The 8,119-nt window shown below is 38.2% G+C and overlaps 1 long non-coding RNA gene across 1 annotated transcript; it reads right to left on the reverse strand.

Moving 5' to 3' along the window:
* Positions 1 to 5,331: 5,331 nt before the first annotated feature.
* LOC140004962 (uncharacterized) lies at positions 5,332 to 7,871 on the reverse strand. Its single transcript, XR_011812782.1, has 3 exons — positions 7,684 to 7,871; positions 6,264 to 6,324; positions 5,332 to 5,539 (listed from the first exon to the last, which is right to left on the reverse strand). It is a non-coding gene; the product is annotated as an uncharacterized lncRNA (long non-coding RNA).
* Positions 7,872 to 8,119: the final 248 nt, after the last annotated feature.

The raw sequence follows: 8,119 nt of genomic DNA on the forward strand, positions 1-8,119 counted from the left end.
CGCAAGACAATTTCAAGTATAAATATTACAAAGTTTTACTGTTTAAAAAGGCGAGCAAGTGTTTCACGACTACTGTCCGAGTGAATTTCAATTTATTGATTCTTATTGAACGAAACGTCTAAGTTTCGAACTCTAGTCATGTTTCAAAGTTCTCAAATTGAGTTTTATCGCAGATTTGGACTCCGAACTCGGAGTATAACCTGAAAGTGACCAGTAAAAGCACTATATCTTTTGGTGAGTGCTTTCAAATACTGAATTGAACTTGATACTTGTACTTGATACGTGCCAATATGATTACATGCCACATGCGTGAATTGTTAGGGCAAGAGTGTACTTTATCGCACTTGCCCTTACATGATATATACTTGTTTATTGTTGCAATTGACTTGACATACTTGTTATGATGCGCGCACTTCCTGGAATTCCAGAAACCATGTGGCAAGTTACTCTAGTCGAGCCGGCAGGGGCTTGGTCGGTTGGGTAACGAGCCCTGGGTCTCTTGCTTTGTCGAGTGGAGTGATATCTCCTCGACTAATTGGTATACTCGAGTATTACCACCCGTGTTTATTGAGGATTTTGGGCCCAGTAGGGGGTGTGAATGGTGGACGGAGAGTCGTGTAAGTGGTGTTCTACTGGATTGGTTACTTACTTGAAAGTTGACGGAGTGTCAACTACTACGTGATCAAGCTTTTGGTAATGCAATGGGAATTTGGTTCCTGAGAGCCATCCGTATCCTTATACTTTGGAGTGATTATTGTTTATTGGATTATTGTTTCTGTTGAAAAACTTCTACACTCGCTCATTTTAAGATTGCTACTTGACGTGTTATTGCTCACATTTATGAACTCTTCATGCTCGTTACTTTGCTATATCGAAAACTTGTACTTATAAATAATGGTCAATTTGCTATTTGGAACCTCACTGGGCTTTTAGCTCATTCCACTCTATTTGTTTTCCTTTCAGGGGTACGAGCGAGGTGTGAGATATGTAAAGTCTAGCATAGACTAGTTGTTTGATTTTTGACTTGTACTCGCGCTATTCCTCGGATGGAACATGTTGTACTTGGATTGTATTCGTTTTGAACTAGTTTGGTGAATTGAGACTTTGTACCTCGAATTCTATCAATGTAAATTATAAGCTTGAATTGTGAATGTTATTTATGGTTCATGGATGTGTGTACAAGACTCGATTGAGTTAGTGAGTGAGTCCTGGCGAGAGCTGGGCAGGCGGTCCGCCGAACCCTTTGGTACGCCTTAGGAGGAGGTGGGGTCGTCACAAAGAAACTCCCAAATAATCAATTTCTGTAACTGTAAGTGCCCGGTGCAACCCAATGAGTACAAACAATTTCACAATGATGCACTAGGATATATCAAATTTAAGCACAATAAAGAAAACTTAATTAAAGAGAAAAGATAAGAAATGCAAACCAAATATCAATCCAATAGCCTCTTCAATTGATGGCGATGCTAACCAAGATGTACAAGTGAAGGCTCACTCCTTCCTCACCCCAAACACACTTTGGTTGAGCCAAGGAGTTTTACAACAATTCTAGTTAACCCTCAACAACCTACACTTGAAAGATCACTCACCCAATTAAGAACTATTTTATACAAATGAGGCAACCTTCACCAAGGTTTTACCACTTCAAGTGATAGGTTCACCTTCACCAAGGTTTTACTCCTCCTAGAGAATAACCTTCACTTGAGCAACCTCACAACCCAACTTTCCCAACCCCTTATACAACCAACAAAGAATATTTCTACTCAAAAATCTCACTTGTAAGCTTGTATTTTGTGTTGGCAAAAGTCCCTTGTCTTCTTGTGCTTTGGGGTTTTTATAGAAGGTGAGAAATGGCTCCAAAAGACCCTCCAACGGTCAAATATTAAATGCTGTCAAAACTAGCCGTTGGCCTATCGGACGTCCGAACCACCTGTCGATCGTCCGAACCCTGCGTCCGACCGTCGTCAGAGAGTCATCAAATCTTTGCGAAATTTCTCGGACGTCCGATGCGATCGATGTGCGTTCGACAGAGTTTCCTTCTTGATGTTCTTCATCCTTTCGGACGTCCGATAGCTTCCTTTCGGACGTCCCACATGAGTGCCCTGTTTTTGCTTCTTCTTTTATGCCACAAGAATCTGTTCTAACAAATTACTCACATAAAAACATTAGCCCAAATCTATATTTTGGTTTGTTAATCATCAAAACCAAGGATTGATCGACCAAGGTCAACAATCTCCCCTTTTTTGATGATGACAAACAAAATGAAGATTTCTTTTATCAAATAAGTTCAAATAAAGCTCCCCCTTAGAAAGTGCCAACATACAAAGAAATTTCAATAAATCCTACTCCCCCTTTTGGCATCAATAAAAAAAAAAACAAACTCCCCCTTTATTTTTCAGATCAAGACCATATTGAATATCAAAATTTTCAAATGTACTTACAACCATATAGCACTACTTGGATCAAATCTTCATGATGTACCTAAATATGAGAAATTTCATTTGGTACCCTTTCTTTATAGGGTCCTTGGGAGTTAATACGACATGATCTAGCAATCCACATGAATTTCATGCCTTTTCTCATATTTTTCTTTACATAGCAATCATTTTGCATATGTCCAAATTTGCAACAAAAGTTACACATGATAGAAGTATTTTGCACATAGGTGGATTTAATGCAACTAATTTTCTTACTTCTTATCATAGCAAACTTATTTGTGCCTTGAAAAGATTTGCTTTCTTTTGTTTGAGAAAACTTTTGTTTTTCATTTTGGAGAAACTCGTTCAAGTCATTAATTCTTTTCTTTAACACATTTTGTTCCTCCAACATTTTTTCATAAAACTTTGTTTTCTCTTCTAACTTCCTTTTCAAATTATTTTTGCAATCAAAAACACTTTTTTGATTTTTTAAATCATCATTTTCCATTCTCAAACATTTGTTTTCTTGAAACAGTTTGGAGTTTTCTTCTAACAAATCATTTATTTTTGTTTTCAAATCTTTATTTTTAGCATAAGATTTTCTCAAACTTTTATGCATTTTAATCATAAGAATTTTCACATCATCATCTTCATTATCTTCATCACAAGAAGAGTGATAAGAACTTACCTCATCTTCTCCAACGGCCATTAGTGCCATTTGGGCCAACTCTTCTTTTTCTCTTTTTGAATTGCATTCATCCTATGTAACTCTGCAATCTCCTCTTGAGCATCTCTTGTTGAAGGTCTTCTTGGAACTTTTGATGTGAGGAGTTGTATCATTGTCCACTTCCATGATTTCATTACCCATGAAGGATGGGTTATCCCCCACTTGAGATGCTTTAAAAGCTATGCCTCTCTTATACATTCTTGCATTTTCTTCCTCTTGCACTTTGAATTTCAGCTTTAATTCATAAGAGGTTAGGGTATCCACAAGAGATTCAATGGACATAGAATTTAAATCCTTTGCCTCTTCTATAGCATTTATTTTGTTTTCCCATTCTTTTGGCAAGGCATTCAAAATTTTTCTATTTTTCTCACCCAAAGAATATTCTTTTCCAAGCAATGTAAGATCTTCAATAATGTCACAAAATCTACTACACATCTTATCAACATTTTCAAGAGGATGCATTTTGAAAAATTCATATTGAGAAACAAGCAAAGATTTCTTTTGTTCTTTAATATCTTGGTTACCTTCATGAAATACACACAATTTATCCCAAATATCTTTAGCTGATTTACAACCTTTAATCCTACTAGATTCATTTACATCTAATGCATTGTACAATATACACATGGCCTTGGCATTCAAAGAAAGATATCTCTTGTCTTTTTCATTCAATTCTTGTCTAGTCTTTAATCTACTCAAATTGGTGGTAGAGTCAACTATTCTAGCTTCATAAGGACCATCTTCTACCACATACCATAATTCAATATAAACGGATTGTAAGAAAATCATCATTCTTTGTTTCCACATGCTAAAATGAGAACCATTAAACATAGGTGGTCTATCAATAGATTGCCCTTCTAAAAAAGAAACTTTTATGGTTGCCATGATCTTTACTCTAAGCGGTTAAGCTTGATCAAAAGAGACCAAGCTCTGATACCAATTGTAAGTGCCCGGTGCAACCCAATGAGTACAAACAATTTCACAATGATGCACTAGGATATATCAAATTTAAGCACAATAAAGAAAACTTAATTAAAGAGAAAAGATAAGAAATGCAAACCAAATATCAATCCAATAGCCTCTTCAATTGATGGCGATGCTAACCAAGATGTACAAGTGAAGGCTCACTCCTTCCTCACCCCAAACACACTTTGGTTGAGCCAAGGAGTTTTACAACAATTCTAGTTAACCCTCAACAACCTACACTTGAAAGATCACTCACCCAATTAAGAACTATTTTATACAAATGAGGCAACCTTCACCAAGGTTTTACCACTTCAAGTGATAGGTTCACCTTCACCAAGGTTTTACTCCTCCTAGAGAATAACCTTCACTTGAGCAACCTCACAACCCAACTTTCCCAACCCCTTATACAACCAACAAAGAATCTTTCTACTCAAAAATCTCACTTGTAAGCTTGTATTTTGTGTTGGCAAAAGTCCCTTGTCTTCTTGTGCTTTGGGGTTTTTATAGAAGGTGAGAAATGGCTCCAAAAGACCCTCCAACGGTCAAATATTAAATGCTGTCAAAACTAGCCGTTGGCCTGTCGGACGTCCGAACCACCTGTCGATCGTCCGAACCCTGCGTCCAAACCACCTATCGGACGTCCGAACCCTGCGTCCGACCGTCGTCAGAGAGTCATCAAATCTTTGCGAAATTTCTCGGACGTCCGATGCGATCGATGTGCGTCCGACAGAGTTTCCTTCTTGATGTTCTTCATCCTTTCGGACGTCCGATAGCTTCCTTTCGGACGTCCCACATGAGTGCCCTGTTTTTGCTTCTTCTTTTATGCCACAAGAATCTGTTCTAACAAATTACTCACATAAAAACATTAGCCCAAATCTACATTTTGGTTTGTTAATCATCAAAACCAAGGATTGATCGACCAAGGTCAACAGTAACACCTAAGATACAATAGATCCTCATTCACATAATATTCAAATTAATCCCACAGTCAGACATGCTAAACTTCAAGCTTAGGATACACTACAGAGATCTGAAGCCTAAGCTCTGATACCAATTGTAACGACCCCGTTTTCCCCTAAGGCGAACCGGAGGGGTCAACGGGCCGCCTGTGACGACCCCACCTCCCCCTAAGGCGTACCAGAGGGTTTGGCGGACCGCCTGCCCAGCTCTCGCCAGGACTCACTCACTAAAATCATGTGCACACACCCCAAGCACCATTAATAATATCCGCAATCCCAGCTTATAATTTACATTGATAGAAACCAAAGTACAAAGTCTTGATATACTTAAACTAGTTCAAAATATATACAATCCAAGTACAAATGTTCCATTCGAGGAATAGCGCGAGTACAAAACCAAAATTCAAAACACAGTCTAAAGTAACTAGACTACGCTAGCCTTTACATCTCTTATGCCTCGCTCGTACCCCCTGTAAGGAGAACAAATAACGTGGTATGAGCTAAAAGCCCAGTGAGGTTCCAAATAGCAAATTGACCATTATTTATAAATACAAGTTTTCGATTTAGCAAGGTAACGAGCATGAAGAGTTCATAAAAGTGAGCAATAACACTTCAAGTAGCAATCTCAAAATGAGCGAGTATAAAAAATTTTCATAAGAAACAATCATCCAATAAACAATAATCATTTCAAGCATAAGGATACGGATAGCTCTCAGGAGCCAACTTCCATTCATCATCAGGAGCTTGATCACGTAGTAGTTGACACTCCGTCAACTTTCAAGTAAAGAAATCGATCCAGTAGAACACCACTTAAACGACTCTCCGTCCACCGTTCAACCCCCAGCTGGGCCCAAAATCCTCAAGAACACGGGTGGTAATACTCGAGTATACCGATTAGTCGAGGAGATATCACTCCACTCGACAATACAAGAGACCCAGGGTTCGTTACCCAATCGACCAAGCCCTTGCCGGCTCGACTAGAGTAACTCGCCACAGGGTTTCTGGAATTCCAGGAAGTGCGCGCATCATAAACAAGTATATCAAGTCAATTGCAACAATAAACAAGTATATCATGTAAGGGCAAGTGCGATAAAGTACACTCTTGCCCTAACAATTCACGCATGTGGCATGTAATCATATTGGCACGTATCAAGTACAAGTATCAAGTTCAATTCAGTATTTGAAAGCACTCACCAAAAGATATAGTGCCTTTACTGGTCACTTTCAGGTTATATTCCGAGTTCGGAGTCCAAATCTGCGATAAAACTCAGTTTGAGAACTTTGAAACATGACTAGAGTTCGAAACTTAGACGTTTCGTTCAATAAAATCAAGAATTTGAAATTCACTCGGATAGTAGTCGTGAAACACTTGCTCACTTTTTTTAAACGGTAAAACTTTGTAACATTTATACTTGAAAATGCCATGCGAGTCGAAAGTACAAGAGAAACATATTCCAAATAGTCATTATTTCATTTCTCAAGGGTACAAGCTCGGCCAAGTCCTTCCTTATATACCTCGGAACAAGAATACTCAAGTACCCTAGATGGTTCAAGCAGTAATCACTCTTAACCCTTACTCAAGTTGCAAGTAGTTCTCTAGTTTTCGAGCGTAAATTTGGGCAGCATGCCCTTTGTGTTTACCTAATTTTCCAGCCTTTTAGGCTTCATTGTTTTTCTCAAACACAACCCAACATTATACATCTCAGCCATTCATGTCAAGAGCCGTTCCATAGGCTCACAATATCATAATAATAAGATTCACAACAGTAGCAAGTACAGAAGTTCAATGTGGCACAAAACAGATTTGACGTACAAATGCGGAAATAACATATCCAAGGCTACGCTTATCGGATTGAGGCGTAACCTATGCCGTTTCGAATCTAAGACACAGAGCTACAATGTTCATGAAGGTCACTTAGTCCAGTTTCTAATGTAAATAGGTCAAATTCTCCAATTACCCAACCAGAAATCAATTCACCGGCTGTTTAAATGCAGAACACTGTAATGGACATAACTCAGTGTACACAAGTCCGAATCAGGTGTTCTTAGAGGTATTTTAAAGCTACTTCAGAGCACTACAACTTTCATGTTTTGGTCCAGAGCTAAATCAGAATGGATCCTGGTCAAAAATCGTGATAAACTGGACTGAACTGAAGAAACGGACTACTGGGAAATTCTTAAAGCAGTAGGGGTATTTTGGACTTTTCACATTCTGCGTTGCTCCGATTGAGCTGAAATTTTTTAGGCACCTATAAAACACCATTCTCTACAACTTTCCTTCTTTGACCAAAGGCCAATTCGGCCTCTAACATACAGATACAATTTCGGACAGAATGCTTGGGAAATTTTCCAGAAATCTGGAATTTTTAGCTCTAAGTGTAGTTTCCTCAAATTTCTGGTTCCAATCACCACTAAACAACCTTATATAACTTTAATTGCAACATTCATGCATCATACATCAACTTGAGCAGAAAATCAGGAACCCTAGTTCATCAAATAAATTGGGAAAAACTACTAAAACATGCTCATCATCCATAATCTCACCATAAAATCAAGTTACTAGGCTTAATATAACAAGATTAGAAGTAAAACTTGGAGAGATAAACTCTCTTACCTTGAATAAAAGTCACCAAGAGTAGCACAAGCTCTCCCCTTCAAGAATCACACCACAACTCACTAGCTAGTCACTCAAGAACAAGTTTAATCGGTTTATTTTGTTTGATTTCTCCCTAAGTTGTTGGATTGAAGATGAAATGAAGGAGTTTTTTTTTTCTTCTTGTTGTTCCTCCCCTCTCTCTCTCTCGGTTCTTATGCAGAAATATGGAGGAAGATGAGGCTTGGTTTGTCTTATATGGAAGTAAGAGGTTAAGGGTAATTGTGTCCACAATTTTTGGCCAACACTTGGCCTATTCTTGTCCACAAAATTTTTCTCTTTCTTTCCTTGTATTTGAGCCACAATTTCGGTCAAGCTATAATCATGAGGGGGAAGATATTTTGTTCAAGTTCAATAAATTTGTTTGGTAAGCAAAAATGGTGGTCAAGCGGTGCGT

The sequence above is a fragment of the Coffea arabica genome, chromosome 4c, assembly GCF_036785885.1.
Source record: "Coffea arabica cultivar ET-39 chromosome 4c, Coffea Arabica ET-39 HiFi, whole genome shotgun sequence".
Lineage (NCBI taxonomy): Eukaryota > Viridiplantae > Streptophyta > Magnoliopsida > Gentianales > Rubiaceae > Coffea > Coffea arabica.